This window comes from Uranotaenia lowii, chromosome 3, assembly GCF_029784155.1.
Source record: "Uranotaenia lowii strain MFRU-FL chromosome 3, ASM2978415v1, whole genome shotgun sequence".
Taxonomy (NCBI): domain Eukaryota; kingdom Metazoa; phylum Arthropoda; class Insecta; order Diptera; family Culicidae; genus Uranotaenia; species Uranotaenia lowii.
The window spans coordinates 237,859,187-237,880,817 of record NC_073693.1 but is presented as its reverse complement, the minus strand read 5'-3'; the positions used below and the strand labels follow the sequence as shown (position 1 = coordinate 237,880,817).

The window sequence follows — 21,631 nt, the reverse complement described above, 5'->3', positions numbered from 1 at the left end:
CTAGTGACATAACGATTACCTACCTTCCTACCCTCAGAGAACGGAATTTGAAAGAAGACGCAAGAATGGTTTAATGGTGCCTTTCTCACCAATTGCCGGAAGTAGGGATAGGAGTTTAGGTTGAGATTTCATTACTCAATTAAGGGCAAAAGTCATTAAGGTAATGAAAAATGATTTTATTTTTAAGAGAGTTCTAGAAACATTTGAATGGCAAAATCGAAGTTACTCCAAATATTTCCGTTTGCTTTACCTATTAACATATTGTACCCATATGCGTTTCTCAGAAAATCCAGAAAAGTCCTGGGAGACCCAAAAAACAGCTGGAAATCAACTATTCGACTAAAGTTCACTTCGTAAATCGTTCAAGAAGTCATAGAAGACCCAACAGAGAGCTATAATTTGAATAAAAGTGGAGATTATTGATTCCACGAAGTAAGAAGAATGTGATGAGTTTTTTCAAGCTTAATCTGAAATATGAATAGACGAAGTAATAAAAAATGCATTTTTTTCTGAGTGATGCGTATAGCTGACTTATAAATAAGCCTAACTTTATTTCTACATGGTAGAACCGGTAAAATAAACAAAATGCGGTGGTCAAATCGTGCGCAATATAATAAGACTGCTTGTGGGAAGATGTATTGAAAAATTTCGTAATGAACAACAAACCGAACTTTTTTGCAGTCACCTGGTTAGAACTTTTCGTTGACAAGTCTCGCCTGTATTTCCCGGAGATAAAAAGGAGAAAAAATTGAAAAATTTGATGTCTAGTACTTGAGGAGGCTAACGATCTGTGGTAACTGCAAATTACTCAGTCTTTCATAGCGATTGACAAAATGAATGGTTACAAATACAAAAAAGACTGCCTCGAGATGCCACCGTTTTCTCTGAAAAGCACTTCAATAGTTCTCACAAAGTTTATACTTTGTTTAAGATGGAACTGGAATCGTGCTGATACGCGAAAATGATGGTGGAGTGAATAAAGGTCAAATAAGTTGTTTTTTTTTTGCCGAAGGAGGACAATCTGCTAAATTTCTTGTAATTTTGACCAAAATCAAAATATTGAGTTATTTTAAAAGCCAAACATCAGGAAACAGGAAAGGTAAGCAAAAATAGCCTTGAATTGAAAAAAGGTGGTTAATAGTATGTTATAGATGGCGCACATGTTTCCCAAAAATTTAAGTGGAATTTTTTTTATTGGACGCTTTCTCAGAAACCACTTAACAGAACATCACAAAAATTTGCACATTACATTATCAGGTGACTTGGCTGAAAATTTCATCATTTTCCATCCATACATTTAAAAGGTCTTTTCAATACCAATTTTTGCTTTTTTTCGAATACATTCTTTATCTATAATTTTACAGAATTTTTTGCAACAAAAAAAACAATCACAGACGTTAATGTTTAAAGTTTATTGTGAGAAGAACGTGAGCATGTCAGTCATATACTACTATAACTGATTTTAACCTAGCCCAGTGGTTGGCAACTTTAGGCAAAAAATTCATTTATATATTTCAATGAACATGACTTTTACAAAAATTACTTTGAAACCATTGTATTTTGTTTCGAACTCCTGAATGTTTCATTAATTTTTTTTAATACGGATTCGCTTCTGGATCGTCTACTCTTGTAACATCTTTTGATTTTTTAATAAATTTTAATGCGTTGGCAAACATCGAGTCAAGAAAATTTAAAATCGATATCAAGCTTAAATGAATACTTCGCATGATGTTAAAGTGAAAGATTTGAACATATTAACGTAAGCAGAATATTTATTATTTCTGCGGAAAAGAAAAATATATAAAATAACAAAGTTATTTTGGCATGCTCCTTATCTTGGCATGCCGAAATGAATTTCGGAGATTTACATGCAGGGGCGGTCCTAGAGCTGGCTCTTGGGGGGGGGGGGGGGGGTGATTTTCCAATTTTCAATAATCAGTCTATTTGAAGGAACGATAATATCTGGTGAAAAAACAATCAGTTGAGTGAGTGAAAGGAGGGGGAGGGGTTGCGGGGGGATGGTCAGTTGCAAATGAGTCTACAATATAAGCTGCACACTGCTCCTCCTTCCCCCATGAATTGCACTGAACAACAGGTATTTAAAAAAATTAACCAGCGAATCTATAATGTCCACTGCGAAAAATTGTTGATAATTTTAAAATTGTCACTTTAAGAGCCCTTTAAAAAATTTCTCGTTATGAATGTAATTTTTTCAATGAAAATAATACATACGTTGTTGAGAGATGAAAATGTAGAAGAAAATTTCCAAGCTATCTTGATTTTTTTTCCTGAGCTTTCAAATATTAGAGCTCTGATACTTTTAAATTTATCGAAAGTATTTTACTTGTCACCGATAAGTCCGATAAACTAATAAATAAACATAACATACGGGCATTAAATTCTTCATTGAATTATTTTACTGAATCGTGATTTCGAAATTTAGTATTATTATTTTTTAGAAAAAAAACGATTATTAAAATAAGTTACTGAATATGAAGCTTTTGGAACCTAATTTTATTTGATTTGCTCTTAAATTTAAAATTAACATTATAAATTTTCAATTTTAATTGTTCATTAACAACTAAATTATAAAAAAGTGATTATTTCTTTTTTATTGTTCATGTAGGTACCTTCGCAGAATTCCTTATTTTTTGAATAATTAATTATGAATTTTAAAAAAGTACTGTATAATAAACGGTTTATTCTGAATGTTAATATCTACTTTTCTTTAGAGTAGAGTCTCAATCATTTGTAGTTGAAATAGCCAAGCTTTTAGATTCAGAATATCAAACCTTAAGCATAATTTTACCTAAAAACTTCAATATTATTGTGTAGATCAGCTGAAAGCAGTATCGGTGACATAATTGTTGTAGATCTTGAAATCCAGGAGTGTTGGTTAAAAATCACTAAAAGATATTCTGACTGTTTTGTATGATAGATTGCCTTGTGGAGTTATAAGGGAATAGTTTTTATTCAAAAGAGAAAAATTAAAACCGAAGCAAACTGATTCTGGAAGATTTTTGCGACTCAAACTCGTTTTTTTGTCAGATTTTTTCTCTCCTTTCTTATTTTCTGGCATTTAGTAATTCTAAAACTTAGCAGTTTAGAGTGAAATCGATCAATGAGAAACCTACATGAACAACAAAAAATATGTAAAATCTTTTCAAGATCCTTTATTCCTTCAACGAAACAGATTAGAGGGAAGAATGCCGAAAATTGACAAATTCCCGGAAAAAAACAATACAGATTTCGTCTAGATAATCTTCGTATTTTACAAAATGAGGAAAGGTACCTAATTCTATAATTTTTTTTCTTGGTAATTACTCACAGTCTTTATGAAAATTTATCATTAAGTTAAAACCTTTTTTTAATCTTTTTGATATTTTATACTTTTGCTAAGATGCACAAATTTTTTCAATGAACCTTGTATTTTCAAAATTTATACCGGAAACAAGAGCTGATAAAAAAATACAAATTTGCATTAAGTGCTCCTAAATAAGTCGAAATAAGTTTTCGAATTCTTTGCACCTCGGAAAATGTGGTTTTTATTTCATTGTGTTTTAGTTTTGAATGCAGATTGTGGGTTCTGGAATGAATTCCTTCATATTGAACCAACTTTTATAACTACTTTTTTGTTCCTTTTTGGCTCTAAAAACTCACAGGGAACGCAAAAATCATAACACAATCATAATCTCTTTTTTCAATTTATTGTTGCTGAAATCTCAAGAGAAGTTTTTTTTTTAAATTTTAACTCTTACTATGAATATTTTATTTTCGATTTCTGTTTGGCAGTACTTGTAGATTTTTCATGGTCATCCATAAAATGAATGTTTGATGTGAAACATTTTAAACAGAATTAAATAAAATCAGATTTGAAATTTAAATTTATGTTTTTGAATTTCATAGTATAGGTTATTAATTTTAAGTTTATAATTCATATTTGAATGGTGAAAAATTGAGGGAGATAAAAACTCGCGAAAGAGAATCTTTACTGTGATTCAGAACCTGAATTCATATTTTGCAATAACTCATGAATTCCATATAAACGCAAGTGAAAAATAGCATTACTTTAGATTTTTAAATGAGGTTAGCATTAGACATCTGATATGATTTTGAAAAGTTTAAAAAATCTCAATAAAACAGCTGTATACAAAGGAAAAAAATAGAATATTAAATTCAAATTTATATTTATATTTCAGATATGTATTTGCTTTATATTCTTAAAGTAAAGTTATTTAATAATAATTTTTCCTGATTCTGAATTGATAATTTTCCTTCGATATAAGAAATATTTTGAAACACAAAAATAATCCTAACGGGAAACTTTTCGCTGCTCAAAACTTCATCAAAAATGAATTTAATCCGGCATCAACACTTGTTGTTTATTACGATTGAAATTGTTTATAAAAAAAGTTGGTGACTAAAAGACAAACAAAAAAGATTAGAAAGTTAGAAAATTGAAGTCATACGTTTCTTAAACGCCTACTGGAAAACTGAACACTCCGATGGATAACTGGACTAAAATTTAAATTTCTTACAGGCAATTTAACACTTCAAGGTCAAAAGTTTTTTTTACTTCTTAGAACGACCAAGATCTGTTAATCCATTAAACATGGTAGAAATTTCTAAAAATAAAGAAAATTGAAAATCACATGATTCCTTACGTTTATAGTTAAAAGATTTTTTTTTATTTTTTCCTTCTAAATCTGAGCAAATAAAAAAAAAGCATATTGAAGGCAAAATATGTATGATAACAGCAAAACAAATATTTCAAGTATTTCAGTGTTATAACCATATTCACCCCCCTATATGACTTTTTCAAATTTGTCATTTCATTAAAATTCAAAAAAAATCATGAACTCAAAAGCTCTGAATTTGAACCAAATATAAAACTTATGACGATTTGCTCGAGTTAATTTAGGCATATGAGAGAAATTAGTGACAATTTAAAAAAATTGTCTCTACATTTCATTAATAGCAAATCCAAGATCAAACTCAACAACACACTTTGGTTGAGTTACTTATCAACAAAAGTTATTTGGTATAATTCAGTTCAGGGAATCGCAAGTTACAGCTGCTTAAGTTTGATGGTCCGACTTTTTTCACTATTGAGCCTTTTAAGTGATAAACTAACTGTTTTGCTGAATAAACACCCCCACGGAGTGAAAAATTTTGAAAATTTAAAAGCACATCTACTCAGAAAAGTTACAACTTTTTATAGAAATTCGAGCTTTTGCGGGTATTTTATAACGGTTTTTTGCCGCTTGGGGGGGGGAGGGGGGTGATCACCCCGATCACCCCCCCCCCCCCCCCATAGGACCGCGCCTGTTTACATGTCAAACATGAGCCTAAAAATATTTACTTATAATGAAAAATGAAAAAAAAATATGTTTGTTACTAAATCTTCGTTCAAAATTTGTGTGATTTTAGTAAATATTGGCTGAAGGCATCACACCTGAAATTTTAAGTGTGTTCAAAGACTCAAATATTTAAGTTTTTTTTAAATTCATACAATTCAGTAATACAACAAACTGCTTCGGGGTGTAAAAGTTAATTTAAGGAGTGTATTCGAAAAAAGCAACTTTGTTTTCAGAATAACTTTTGCATGCATCTACGGAAATTGATAAAACTTTCAGTGAAGCTGTCTGACAATGAATTTTTCACACGTGCAAATTTTGGTGACGTTCAGTCAAGTGGCTTTTGAGATAGCGTACAATGAAGAAGTTTTACGGCTTTAATATTTGGGCACCACGTACGCCGTTTATCGCCATGTTTACAATGAATCAACTTTTTTTCAAATAAAGGCTATTTTTGATCACGTTTTCTCATGCAATTCATGCAATTACTTTTCAATTATTTTTCGTGCATTCAAAGTTATTCACAAATCAAAGTGTAACACTTTTTCAATTACTCTTCTTAGTTATTGATTACAAGTATTTAGCCTGTGGGTAAGTTTTCAAATAGATTTCCAGAATTGAACTTGAAAACAGAATTTACTTTTTAACCCGCTGTTTTTAAGTAAGCTATCCAGTTTTTTTTCTTCACGTATACAGACCGGATAAATTCGGGCATTGGGTTTCTTAATTTTAAACTAAAAACCGGATAGTATCCGGGCAAATCCAGCCTAAATGCATATATTTTCCTTAAAAAGGCAAGAGAAAAGATGATAAATAAACACACGAAAAATGAATTTTCCTAAGGCACATCACAAATCTTATCGCATATATTCCTTAAAATGCATGCGAATTTATTTTGCTGAAACAAGGTAAAAATTTGAAAAAAATGTGAATAATTCGGGATTAAGCCGAGCCTTTTTTTTTTCGATATCCGGGCAACCGGACCGGGTATTTCCTAATTTATTTTATGGAAGTCCGGGAAAGCCCGGTTCAAATTGGACAATCTGGAATGCTAATGAGGTATCTATATTCAGATAATTTAAAATTATCGTTTTCAATTCAAATAAATGTGATAGGCTTCAGGTAGTTGAAAATATTTTTCGAGTTAATTCAAATGCGATTTTGGAATTTTAAACTGATCAATTTTTACAGAGGAGCTACGTGGTAACAAAACAGAGGCTATTTAAGAGCTACTTTTTTCGAAAATGATACACTTTGATTTTACTGTTAGCTACAGCTCATCTTTTGTGTTCGAACGATTTAATAATATACACAGGTTTCATATATAAAAATTATATATTTGTTTTTGTATTTTAAAACTACAGTTATTCTTTGCCTTAACGGTTAATGATAAATTAAATTTTGATCTCTATGCTCTTCAAAATAAGCAAACATTTGTAAAATAAGGCTTAAAAATGGTCCTTTTCGCTTGTTGCTACAGCGGATGCAATTTCAAATTTTCTGCTGGATCTATGAACAGTTCTTTTTTCAAAACCATTCCAAAGAATCGCGAGTCTTCATATAACCGTTATATCTTCAATGAAAAAAGTACAGGCCCCTTTCGATTTTTGCAACACGCTCGAACACATTGTGTTGCAAAAATCAAAAGGTTTTTTTCTAACTTTCTAACTAAAAATGAATCACTTTTATTATCATTTGAGTCGTTTTTTGTCATGTGTTGACAATTTTCAGTCATTTTTCATTATTTTTTATCATGTTTCAGACACATTTTGATTTTTTTTTGTTTTCCTTTCAATGGTTGTTGTCATATTTGAAAGCTCAAATATAAGGTAACGTTGTTTCAAAAATTGTATCTCGTTTCTTAAAATAAACGATTGTTATAACATTACGAGCAAACATTTTTAAAAAGAGTTAATCCACTGATCGAAAATAAAATCTCTGATAGGATCTACTAAATCCAAATGTAAGTTGAGTTTTACTCAAAAATGTAAGATCTCTAAAAATTAGTTTAAAGAAACTCAAAACATGAGACTTTAAATTGTTTCTATTGTTTTTGGGCGCTTGGTTTGTGGTTCAACAAAAATAGAATTATTATTTTCTTCATAATGATTTTTAATTAGTTAATTTAAAACTTAGCATGAGATACATACGTACATTAAGGTAGAATTCAGAACCACAACTCAAGGTCTCAAATCAAATCAAAATCATCATTTCAAATCAAGACTTATTGAACATTCACATTCTTTTATTTGGTTTTGACACTTGGAAAATGCTTGATAAATGTCTGGTAAACATAAAATGTAAACGAAATCTCAGGTTCTGAGATTCAGCTAAAATAAATTGTAAAAAAGTACAAATAGAGTAAAAAAGAGAATCTTAATCGTTATTAGAGCCAAAGTAGGAAATGCCAATTTTATTACTCAAAATTTAAATATTTATTCTAATTTCATGTTCTTGGTGCCAAAAAAATCAGTTTCATTTGATTCGACATTTTTCTTCGAATTGGAATACGAAATTCAGAGTAAAATTCAAATCAGATCAATTTTTACAGGTGAACACAAATATTTTCTAACTCCTGTGCTGCTGGCAGTGAAAACCCATAGTGAAATCTTCTTAGATTTGCATTACATCAATTTTAATGATTTTCCAAATCTTCAAAAAGCTATTATATTTTTTTCTGATTATGTTTCATTTAATATCAATAAGTTTGTTGTTTTATCTTAAAAAAAATCAAGGCGCTCATAGGTATTTTTGATATAGGCCCGATGAAAGGAACCAGTTCAGTACCAAATCAGGAACAATAGGTTTAAAGTTGGAAATGTTGAACATTCATATCTTTGTAAATTTTTCAATGAAGGCAACACCTACATATGTTGAAAATTCTCCTTAAAATTTATATATATATATATGATCATAAACTATAATTTGGCTTTCTGAAAAATACAAATCTTCCATTCATTTATGAGAAACTTATGGATTTAGAAAAACCATCACTAAAATGTTCTAAAGTGGGCAACTAGACCGATCAATTTTAAATTTTGTATGCAACAGTTTTTGGTGTCGGAGCTGGTTTCTTAAATACTTTCAAACCACTCCGACTTAAAGGAGAGGGGGCTCCCATACAAAATGAATAAAAATATGAAACAATTCGAGGCATTTCCAGAAACTACTGAACCAATCAACGTGAGATTCGGTGTGTAGCCATTTTCAAAACCAGCAATGGTTTCATTTATACTTTGAATATCCTACAAATCAAGGGAGCTCCCATACAAATTTGATAAAATTATACAATTTGAACAATTTTTGGAAACTACTGAAACGATCATCGTGAAATTTGGTGTGAAACCGATTTGAGGATCGGAAACAGTATCTATAATACTTTCAAATCCCTCCAAATTAAAGAAGGGGTGCTCCCATACAAATTTTATAAAAATATAACACAATTTGAACATTTTCCGGAAACAACTAAACTGATCAACATGAACTTGGTGTGAAGCCGTTTTTAAGACCGGGAATGGTTTCTGTAATACTTTCAAACCCCTCTGAATCCAAAATGGAAGGTTCTCGTATAAAATTAACCAACATATGATTAAAAGTTGATAAACGTAATCGTTTTGACTAATTTCAGCTGAACTCATCAAAATGGGCCCGGATAAGTTGGTTGATTGCATTCACCGGATGGTCCGGATCTGGGACACAGAACAGCTACCGGAGGAGTGGAAGGAGGGGGTAATATGCCTCAACTACAAGAAGGGAGCCAAATTGGACTGTGAGAACTACCGAGCGAGTACTGTTCTCAATACCGCCTACAAAGTGTTGTCCCGAATTCTTCTCCGCCGCCTGACGCCAAAAGCAAATAGATTCGTGAGAAATCATCAGGCCGGCTTCATGGAGAGACGGTCCACGACGGACCAGATGTTCACAATACGGTAAATCTTCCAAAAAATTCCGTGAACACCAAGTCCCTCCTCATCATCCATTCATCGACATCAAAGCCGCATACGATACGCTCGACCATGACGAGCTATGGAAAATTATAGACGAGGACCGCTTTTCCGGGAAGCTGACCAGACGCTGTGTGCGGATTTCAAGTGAATTGTCGAGTTCATTTGAATCACGCAGGAGCTTCGACAAGGCAAAGGTCAATACGCATGATGTTCAACGTTGCGCTAGAAGGTGTTTCTCGACGAGCGGTGGGCGAAATGCGGGGCACTTATTTTAAGAGATCCAGTAAACTTATTTGTTTTGCCGGCGACATTGACTTAGTGGGCATTATCATCTGGGTTGATACGTCCAAGTTGAAGTATATGCTGGCATGCAGATCCGAGTCCGACCGAGGCTGCTTGTCCAGTAATAACAAGGTCACGATCGACGGCGACGAGCTGGACATATTCGAAGACTTTGTCTATCTCGGCACACTGGTGACCGCAGACAATGACACAAGCAACTGTCGCAGTAGAGAAGACTTAGACCTCGCACGAAGTTTAACCTGTACATGACGCTCATCAGATCGGTTGTTCTCTACAGGCACGAGAGATGGATTTCGCTCGAGGAGGACCTGCGCACACTCGGAGTATTCGAGCGACAAGTTTTAAGAACCATCTTTGGCAGCGTGCACTAGAACGGAGTGTGGAGTTGAAGGATGAACTAAGAGCTCGCGCGACTCTACGGCGAACCCAGTATTCAGAAGCTGGTGAAGGCTTCTGGTCGGATACGCTGGGCAGGACATGTTACGAGAATGCCGGACGACAGTCCTGCAGAACAGGTGCTCTCTACAAACCTGGTAGGAAAGAGACGAGCAGGGGGCCAATGAGCGAAGTGTAAACAACATAATAAGGTCTGTAGCTTTATGCTTAGGTCTGATAAATTTTTCCCAATTATTTTATCTGCCATATGAATTTAAATAGTTCTATTGTTCTGAGATATAATTCCCTAAGAGTTTGCTAGTGAGGATACATCATCTGAGCATTGTTGTTTGTATTATAATTCATACTTTTTTTTTAATAATTGCAAGTGAAAGGGATTCTTCACGGGATCGGCTAGTGCTCAATTAAATTGATTGAAATACTATATTTTATATACTACAATTTTAATACAATTTCTCCATAATAGAAGATTGCAGAAACCATTAACATAAATTCTATATAATTGAAATGCATTGAAATATCTTCTGACCTACTTTCGCGGTACTTTAATTGCAGTGTAAAAGCCTCTCCTAACAACAATAAAACAACCTTGGCGGAAATTGTAGAACTTTTTTCTTCTCCTCGACAACAGAATCTGTCACCTAACAGTACATACCTAACATAACAGCATTCAGCAGAAGTTCGCATCTCTGTCTAACAGTTCTCTGACGGTGTGTTGCACTAGATTAATTCATCAAAGATTGCGCACATACTCCAGTGAACTTCCCACCTTCGGCAGGAAGCTTATGTTTCTCAAGAAACAGCAGAAACCGCAACAACAATAATCGCGATATGCGCCATCAACAACAGCAGCAGCAACATTTGCGACACCGTGCGATTAGAGAAACCGTTTGGCGTTTGGCGTCTTTCGCCAACCACGTGGTGTGTGTGTGAACCGAGATCAGCAACAATATTTTGCACAACCCTAACCGGGCAATTTCAGCCAGTTCAGCGCAGATTAACGCGCAGCAATTCTGAGGCTGTTAGGGGGTTATCATCACCCATCCATGTTCGATTTCCACCGTTCCGAGAGTGCTGGAGGTGAAAAAAAAATGCACCTGTAAAACGGTCGACTTAATTGCCCCAGTAATGGCCATCCGTTGTCGACGTCGTCGTCATCATAAAAGTCGTCGCTTTTGTTGCACTTTTGAGGCAGTCTGTGAGGCGCAAAGCACAAACGCAAAGCCTAGACGCAAGAAGTCATTCGCCGAGGTCAAGGAAGGGCGTGGTTTATCACCGGTATTTGATCCAATCAGATGACCTCGGCATGCGGCCAACTAAGCGCCAAAGTAGCGGTCCGGGCGCATACTAAACGAGTATATGTCCATTGCACTGCTTCCAGTGTGGCAGTATGGTCAATGGATCAGTGACCACAATTCAGTGCGAATCAGAAGGCGCTCAGTGAAGGCGCGCGGCTTGAATTAATAATTCACAATCAGGTCCGATTTGGCCTTGAACGAAATTGTGCGGCTTGGTGACCAGTTTGCGAGTCTTTCCACGGAGTCGCCGCCTCGACTTAAAACACGTGTTTATTCCGCCGACTAGCTCCGAACACCAAACGGTAGCCTTTCAGATGCGCATTGGACACGCTTCAGGGAACTTTGCGCCAAACGATCGTCGTCGTTAAATATTGATTCCAGTGAATGAGGAGTAGTTCAAGTCAAGTATGTATTTATATGGGGAACTACGCGAAAGACATCCGCAAATCCGAAAGGTTCAGACGCTTCAAAAAAAGAAACTAAAAAATAAACCCTAATGATGACATCCTAATCTGTAGATACGCCCTTTCACTATAACTTCAAAGTCGACGACTTTTAGAACGGAAAAGAAAAATTGACGTATGTGACATGGGCTCTTGAGGCGTTTGCTAATCATCGCTAATGATTGCTGCGTCCTGTGAAGGGGCATATGCCTATCGAGAATGGCGTACGGGAAGGGAACTCAAACCAATCATGTGTAGCCTCTGGCCTGACCGGTATCAAACAGAAGTATCTAAATACATTCGTGATTAACAAATGGCGGCATCAATAAATCCAGATGACTCATGAAGAGCTTTAAACTTTGCATGCTCTTGGTTTTTTTCCGATCTGTTTATTTTTCGACAACTAAAGACCCGGTCGCATACAGACTGCTACACTTTGAAGCATAACTCAATTGTTCTGTTTTTAAATGCCCAACTTTATTGGGCAAAATTAAACACAATATTTGCTGTAACTTAAAGATGCTAAGTTGTCAAAAATTGGTCCAGGGGTTTCTGAGATATACGGTGTTTCTCGGCATAGATTTCTTTGCGACCCTTAATGTGTTAAGGCATCCCTATTTTTTTTAACATCATTTGTGTTGCCGTAACAAGCAGCCAACTTTTTTCATCTTAGCGCAAATACTTCGAATAATTAATAAGATGGACTCCTACACTAAACAGAATTCAAATTTAAATATGTATAACTTGATATTAAATAAAATTCCACAAACGTTTAAAATTTCAACTATTGATCAACTTTGAAAAAAAAAAGAAACATTGTAGTTGAAGATCGCCAACAGATAGAACGTACTTTTGATTTCCTTTTCAACTTGCTTCTAAATAAATACGATATCGTTCATTCAAATACTTAAATAACTTCAAAAGGTGTAGTTTCCAATGTTTGAACTGTAACACTTTATATTCCTACTTATCCTGGAAAATGAAAAACGACTTACCTGTTGGAAATAAACAGCTAAAAATTCGCCGATTCAGTTATTCTGAAAGAAAAGAAAAAGAAATATGTGATTAAACTAAGCACTGCTACAAGAAACAAAAAGCATAGGAAAAAAACAATTTTATCAGCTCATAAAATAAATATAGCACGGAATTCTATTTGTAGCTAGCAATTAAAGCTGAAAGAAATGCATGCCTAATATTTACAGTAAATTACCAAAATATATAATATATCATTCGAGATTTTCAAAATTTAATGCTAGTTATTAGGTTAACAAAGGACAAAATAATTCTGTAGTAATAACTGATCAATCAAATATTCGTTTTCGCATGGCCGAAGGAACGGGGGGAGGGAGAGGGTCAAAAATGCAAATAGCAATGTTCTTATCTGAACTCAAAATTCCAAATTCCTAATCAAATTTTGATGAACGGCCAAAAATGATTCTAGAGTAACAATCTCAACTCAGAGTTAAAGCCAAAACCTCGAAATCTTATCCCAAGTCCACAAGTCTACTACAGTTTTTTTTTATTTTCTCCCGTGTTGAAATACAGTTCCGAATATCGAATTTCAATAACATAAGAATTAGGTTGTCAGATTGCTTAGATTTTGTCCGATTTTTAACAAAGCAAAATTAACCAAAAAATGTGCACAATTCGCAATCTTTTTTTTTAAATGTTCAGATATTTTATATATGCCTTGAGGAAAGCCAAGACCAAAGGCCAAAACATCGGGAAAATTGTGAATTTTTTATTTGTTTTCTAATGAGCTAAATTTTGTGCTCAATTAATTGATTTTGAATTTCAATGAAACTGGCATCACTGCCTAAAGTAGACGATTGTTTTGCCCGCGATATATTTCTATAAACTTTTCCAGTTTTAACTCAACTTAAATTACGGAACTCAGTATAAAGTGGAAAAATATCTGTCTTACAGCAGAAGATTCTCCTTTTAAAGTGCTCAACATTAAAATCGGGACTTAGTAGCAAAGTTTTAAAAATCGCACACATAACCTAAATTCGAAGCTTGACTCTACTGAGGCAGTGCTAAGTGTTTATATGTCTGTGTGATTGTGTGGAATTCGCGGTGTGTAGCGCATATATCACCATCATGGGCGACCCTGAAGTATGTGGATGCTGTGGTCGGAAGAATCCTCCCGTCAGAGGATCTAAAGGAGTACCAAAAATGCGAAATCTATCGGATGGATTGGTTGCGATGCATGCAATAAATGGTCTCACACTCGCTGTGTTCGGATCCAGGATTAGCTAATACCCGATTTAGATAACTACCACTATGCTTGTGAAAACTGCTGTTTACGCGGAATTCTTACTCCGACTCGTACGAGTACACCAACTATCCCTTCGAGTCTACTTTCCGACCAAATTCGTGAAATAGCTGAACTAGTATCCCATCTGAAGAAATTACAAGAAGACCTAGCTAATCTGCGTGCCAACAACAAGAAACAGATAGACAATCTAAGGCATCACCTGTTAGAGGCCGATCGACAAATGGAACGACGTAGCATCGATAGTAAATTACTTGACGAGGTAGGTAGTAATCTTGAGCAAATTGAATCCGCTACTAAGATTGCAAAAATGTACTCCTGTCAAAATGTCAAAGAGGTCAGATCGTTCTCTCTCTCCTACGATAATAGTCATTTTTGATGACAGCCATCTGAGGAATAAAGTGCTGCAAATTATTATAAAATGTTCAAGGATAGCAAACTCTGTAACATGGATCCGGAAAGTTCTCTCAATTACCACTTCACACTGAATGACGTTTTGTCCGTTCCTGTTTTTCGTATCCGCAATCTCGCTCTGAGACTCAAATATCAAAATCTTGTGGAATCTGTTATCATTCGTAACGGGTATGTTTGTATCCGCCTACCAAAACAACATCAATACATTTTGGTCAAGAATATTGAACATCTGCAGGAGCTGTCACGTCAAGAAAAAGAATGCAACGATTCATCTGTTTTCTACGATGCAGCGGCTGAACTATCAAACTCTACACTAATATAACTCAAAACGCACTACTATCCGTCGAAGTTTTTCCAGTTACTATCATGTCCAACTCTAACTCATCTAGTTTATTTATTGGTCATCTGAACGTTCGAAGCCTAGAGAAACATATTGATGGAATCAAGTTGCTTCTCGACAAAAAACAGTATAAATTTTTTGGATTAACTGAAACTATGCTGAAACCATCATCACCTGTTGGCCCGATCCGATCCGATCCAGCCTATAAATTCATCCGTCACTCACTTCCTAACAAACATGAGAGACGCACGAGATCACACGGAGGAATAGGGCTTTATGTGAAAAAAGGTATCAAAGCCACACCGATCCTTAGGTCCGTTCATGATCCTGCTATCTCTGTGAATCAAAGACTTGAATATTTAGCCGTTCAAACTAAAATAAATCTACTGAACATCTGTGTCGCTATCATCTATAATCCATGTGGGACGAACCCGCATTTTGCACAAACGTACGAGAAATTTTTGTCGGATCTACTGGCTTTCGACTTCGATAGAATTCACATCATGGGATCATCGTGTCCCTAAACCTCCTCCACAAAGTATAAAAGTGCGCAACATAGAAAGAATTGATTTAGTTCAGCTACACCTCGATTTCCAGAGAATCGATTTTGCACCGTCTCACCGAACATCTATCAACCCAACTCCAGTCCCTTCTGAATACACATGCTCCAGGAAGAACTATTAATGTCCGTAATAAGCGCACACCCCGGATTACCAGCGAGAAAGAGCGTACAATTGCACTAAGGGATCTAGCATATTCGCTCTATGTACGTAATCCCAACCGGTTCAAAGGAGATCCTCAATGGTCAGATTACATCACAATACGCGACAGGGCCAGAACTTTGATCTCCAAGGCTAAGAAGCGATATGCTGAAAGATGTTTTTCGAACGATTTACCTACTTGAATACATAACAATTCCAAGACGACTACTCCAAGCCAAGACTTCGATGCCAACGTACTATTTAACTTTTTTACGAATTGACATCTTGATCTTCAGTCACAACCTCAACCGTACTCAAACTGCACTCATACACTCGATGAAGATGACGACGAATATAACAACAATGGTAGCAGTGATTTCTGCTTTCAAAACACATCCGTTAACGATATTTCCAAAAAGCTTTACGAAATCCATTCTAATGCCACCGGCTCAGACGACATTCCAGTAAATTTCCTCAAGATGTTGTGCCCGTTTATTCTACCTGTACTATGTCATCTATTCAATAGCATTAAAGCCATCAGTAGATTTCCAACTGTCTGGAAAAAAGCTATTGTTACACCCATCCCGAAAGTCATCTGCCCAACAGTTCCTTAGGACCCTTCCTTCAGACCCATCAGTGTTCTTCCTGCTATGTAGAAGCTGCTTGAAAAAAATCTACTAGCACAAATTACTGAGTATCTCACACAGCACAACCCTCCCTTTCTGGCTGACAATCAATCCGGATATCGCAAAGGTTATTCCACGACGACATCTTTAGCAAAAGTAACACACGATATTCAGAATAACCTCGATAATGGCCAATGCACAGAAATGGTACTAGTCGACTTTTCCTTGGCATTTAACTGTGTCAAACATCGGTTGTTAGCTAGAAAGTTAAGTTCGGAGTTTGGGGTTTCCATACCTGCTGGAGATTTGATAACATCTTTTCTATCAGACCGTTGCCAAGCGGTACGCTGTAGCAATCAAATCTCAAACGAACTACCACTTAGAGATGGAACACCACAAGGCTCATATTTAAGTGCTCTACTGTTTAGCCTGTATATAAACAGCCTTCCTTCCTTATTGAACTGTAGTTATCAGCTATATGCTGATGATCTACAAATATACACAAGTGGACTTGTGTCTGAAATCGATCGACTTGTGGCGAGAATTAATTTGGATCTGAGGAAAATTGAACAATGGAGTAGGAAGAACTTTCTGTCACCGAACCCCAATAAAACCCAGGCGATAATTTTTACCAAGTAGGCACCGTGTGCCCATCAGAAAACATAGTTTTTTGTAACCAACCTATTCAGCTTACGGAAAAAGTAAAAAAAACTGGGCCTTACGATGGACCACAACCTAAATTGTGCCAACCACGTGAACGAAATATCAGCTAAAGTTTTCCAAACCCTCGCAACTTTCCAAAAATTTCAACCCGTCCTCACGGTCCCGATTCGTTTGAAGCTGGTCCAAGCTGTCATCATCCCTATGTTCCTGTATTGCGATGTAGTTTACTTCCTGGGTTTATCAGCAGCTAGAAAAGACCAGCTGCTTAGGTGCTTCAAATGAGCCGCAAGATTTGTGTACAGCCTGAGACGGAGGGAAACTACAGAAGTCGCCAGAAAACGTATCCTTGGTTGTGATCTCCTGGACTGCTATCATAGACGCATATGTTGTTTTATGCGGCAAGGATACAACGAATGCCTGCCAACATATCTTCTCAACCATCTACAACGTGGAAGAAATGATCGAGCCAAATGCTTTATTATACCACAGCATACTACGACATCAAGGAAAAAGGGCCTTATCTACGGCGCTTCATGCTGGAACACCCCAGGATAGCTAGATTCCTTAGGTATACTACTCCGTTGCTTGCATATGTATTAGTAGGCCAACCGAAAAATAGTTATAGAAATTCCACAGCAATGCATGGAAATTTGTTTAAACATTAGTTTTCTTATAAAACTACTGATTTTAAAATTCTGCAAAAAATATAGAAATGTTCACTAAAGTATTTACAACGCATTAAGCGTTCTGCGGATGGAAAATATATTTCTTAATTGGATTTTTTATAGAGTTTAAAAAAATTGCTTTTTGATAAATTCCTTATAACTGAAACTTTCTTAATTTTTTAGTATCTAAAATAAAGAAGCATTCAATACAAGTTGTAACAAGTCATTTTTTCACCATATTTTTATAACTACTTATGGAAAAATGCTTTCCAAAATTCAAATTTTTGCTGAAATACTGCTAAATTGCCAACGAAAAACTGTCTCGTAGTCAAAATAAAGAAAGCTTTTGTACATAAATTTTACTAATTGCTACACAACATATTTCAAAGAATGCGACTGATTACTTATTTGGACAATAAGACCTCTCAATCTTCCATAAGTTGGAATTATGTTTCAAATCCCATACATATTGTTCGAAATTTCATAACTATTTTTGACCCTGTGTTTACACGGTTCTGTCGATTGAGGTTAAGCGCAATGTCATACCTTTTGATCTACCTATCTTGGGAACACCCTGCCTTTATCGACAAGGCAGGCTAGTTCACTGACTGCTTTCAAAACGGCCTTGAACCGAGTTTAGTTGATTAGTCTGTATTTCTTTTAATTATTAACACTCAATAAATAGGATATCATTAAGAAGTGTCTTTCCTTAACCTGACTATAAAGTTAATTGTAACTAACAGACTGCGTTGAAGTTGATAATCAATAAATTACAAATTACAAATTACAATTCGGATCATTATTCGTACAAAATACTGATTCTAATTTTGGTTTTTGAAATGAAGAGTTAATCACCGTAAATTTATTTAATGAAATTATTTTATAAGCTATATTGGTGAAATTTTTATATTTTTAAAATTAAGAATTGAAAGATTATAGATGGATAGAAGATTAGAATAAGGTGAAAGATGTTGAAAATTTTTTCAACAGTGAAAATTCAATTGTAAATATTATTAATTTTTTTGTTGCTTAACATTTTTGATATTGCCAATTCGTCAAATTCAAACTAAAGTCTTTAATTTAAATCGAGTTTTCAAGAGTGGAAAATAAATTTGATTTGAACCGCGAACTTAATCTTTCACTATTAATTGTGAATATTTGTTAAATTTTCACCAGTGATTAGAATGGTTATATTTGTGGTTAAAAAGAATAAGCTTATTACTTGCTATTTTGAGTGAATACGAAAAAAAATCTTTAAAATTAAATTTTCAAGATCCCTTTTTTATTTTTTCAAAATTTTATACAAAAAATTGCCATAAATCTGTCCTCGAAAGTTTGGATTTAAAATAAACACTAACTATTTATGTAAAATAACTCAAACCTGATTAATGATATAGAACCTACATTTTTTTTTGTATTCTTCAAGCTAAAATAATATAGCAAAAGTTTTGTCACCAAAAGTACCAAAAAGTCTTACAAACGTACGCACAAGCTAACCTTTAAATTTTGTGTAAAAACTCCAACAAACGTTTTGGGCCTAATTTTGTTTTTAGGCCACTAGATGTTTCCAAGGATACCAGAGAGATATGTCAAAAAAAAAAACAAAACAACAAAATATAGGCTGTTATAAGAGGGTCGTATATGACTACGTGACAAGTTTCGAGAAAAAATATCTTGAAGTTTAGTTATTTAACGATTTTAAAATTCTTAATTCAAAGATTTCTTCGGCGCGTTAACTTGTCGGGGACGGACGCGTTTTTATCTTTCGTCTCGTGAAAATTTGTTCCGATTTGTGAATTGATAAAATTTGTAGAAAATCATCAACAAATTATGGTGTAAATGGGTGCAAATTCGCATAAGCCGCCAAAAAGACGATCGTCTACGTTTTAATTCGTGTTTAAAAATAGTTTCCAGAAAACTATGTCGAAAATTGGAAAAGCTAGTATCCATTAAGTAGTATCTTAAGAAAAAAAACGAAGTCGTAGCGTTGCAGTACTGTCTCCCGAATTAAGTAAAATTAATGGAATTTTTCAAAAATTGTTTACTCTTATGAATGTTTCAGCCTAAATAGCTGGAATGTGTCACATGAAGACACAAATGTTTCGTTTCATATTTTTTTTTTACGTATTCCCGAGTGCGCGTTGTCCTCGATCAACTGCTATTTATTTGTGATTCAGCGTGAATCTGAAATTTTTCTGAAGCTTGAAAATAGATTAATTTAAAAAATGTATCAATAATTATGAAAACATTGATGTAGAGCAAGATTTTAACATTTCTAACCAGCGTGCGTGGCTAGTATCTTTGTTTTCGATCCTTCTCGTGAACAACGAGCGTGCATAGACTTGGAATTCTGGACTGCTGTGATTGAAAGAAATGCGTATCTGAAGAACATAAAGCTCATTTCCGGATTATTGAAATTGTAAAATCTTTTGAAACGAATGAAAAACATCGACATGGTAAGATCTTTCCTTAACATTTTAAATTAAACATAGTTTCTACGGAGGTGAAATCAACAGTTAAAAAAGAATATATTTACCTCTTTTCACCAGAATCGATTTTCTTAAATCAGAAAAAAACCGTAAATGTATTGAAAAAGCTTATTTAAGCTGGGGATGTTTTTGTCGATTTTTTTATGTTTGTTTTTTTTTCTGAATACTTCTAAGGACATGGATTAAGTCAGATGGGTTTGCATCTGAAGCGAAACGAACCTTTTGAGTTCTAAACAGACTTCGAGAGGTTTTATTTTTGTTTATTTTTAGTTTATTTTTGTTTTAATTTATTTTCAAGAGCGAATAAAGGCACTTTAACCTTGATCTATGACCAGAAATGAGGGCAATCAGAAATCGAAGACAAAACACGGATTTTTTTTTTGTTAAGCCAAGAATATTTGAAAGTTTAAATTCTTCGTTTTAATGATTCAGATTTCTGTGTACAAAATAACTCATTTCCAGCCTCTGAAGGATGACCCTACTACTATTATCAACAAGGAGCACTCTTTTTCGTGCTTCCATCACATTGCCCCTCGGAGCGTTTGGTAGGGGGAAAGTTCATATAACGCCCCATGTAGCAAATACGCGCCACTCGTGTTTTCAAGAAACTGTAATGTTTCAAGCCTGTGAAATAATACCAATTTGTTTTTAATTCTGTGATTTTCCATGGTCAGTATGATTTTTTCCTTCAAGCCCCTTTAATAAGGTGTCTTTTAGCGAAGTAAAAAGGGATAAGAAAATATTTTATGATACATCGCTAGAGATTAATCTAAATTATGATTTATGTTGAGAAATCATACTAAACTAGCTAAAATATGCTTTTACTGGGTAGGGGAACATGCCCTATTATGCGCCACCTAAGCGAATCGCTGATTTTCTATGTATTCCACGGACAAATTGTGTTAAAAATTGATGTAATCGTTGAAGAAAAGTGTTTTCTACGAATGCCTTTGATTTTTTTATTACTTTTTATTGCTATAGTTGCTTAAAAAAACTTGATTTTTTAAAACCATATTCTAAGCCACAGAACAAAACTGTGTTGCAAATACGCGCCGCTGTGTATTCAATACGCGCCTAGCAGCCGAACACACCCGAAAGCAGCCGAAGACCGAAAACACACCAATACTTACAGACACTTTGACTGAAAAGAAAATCGAAATAGACTAATCAAAATTTAAAAAAGAAATGAAAAATAGATTTTTTGGGCTGAATTAACGCTCAAAATATGGTTCTAGACTTTTTGTCCATTTCCAATGAAAATTGGCCTTTTTGAAAAATTAATGCTTTTTTCAGCCTACTACGATTGGCACGTTATAACGAACGCATGGGCCGTGATAGAACATACCCATAAAAAGCATACCTTAGCAAGTTCAGTGTGATTTTGTATGTATGTATGTATGTATGATTCCCCCATCGGTAGCAAGGTCCTGCCTATGTCTGTGTGGCTTGGCCTTTGAAATGACTTCTCCGGCTTCCACGGCCGATGGTTCGTCGAGAGAAGGCATCTAACCCTCAGAAACCTACAATGGTTGGCACTCCACTCCGCTTGCAATAATTGCTTTGGGTTATCCCCAGATGCATTCCCTCTAGTTCCCAATCCCCGATATGAAAATATAATTCAAATTCAAAAGAATATCCTACATATGTATAACATAAAAATTACCTGATACCTGAAAAAGAAATGATATTAAGTTTAAGTTTGAAAATAAAGATC

General features: G+C 34.7%; 1 protein-coding gene across 4 annotated transcripts in view; it reads right to left on the bottom strand.

Moving 5' to 3' along the window:
• LOC129758486 (uncharacterized) overlaps nt 1-21,631 on the bottom strand; it is a 250,910-nt gene that overhangs the window by 77,076 nt on the left and 152,203 nt on the right. For all 4 annotated transcript variants that reach the window (XM_055755989.1, XM_055755990.1, XM_055755988.1 and 1 more), the window contains one exon: nt 12,740-12,781. The gene's annotated coding sequence lies outside the window, so the exon portion shown is untranslated. The remainder of the gene's footprint in view (nt 1-12,739; nt 12,782-21,631) is intronic.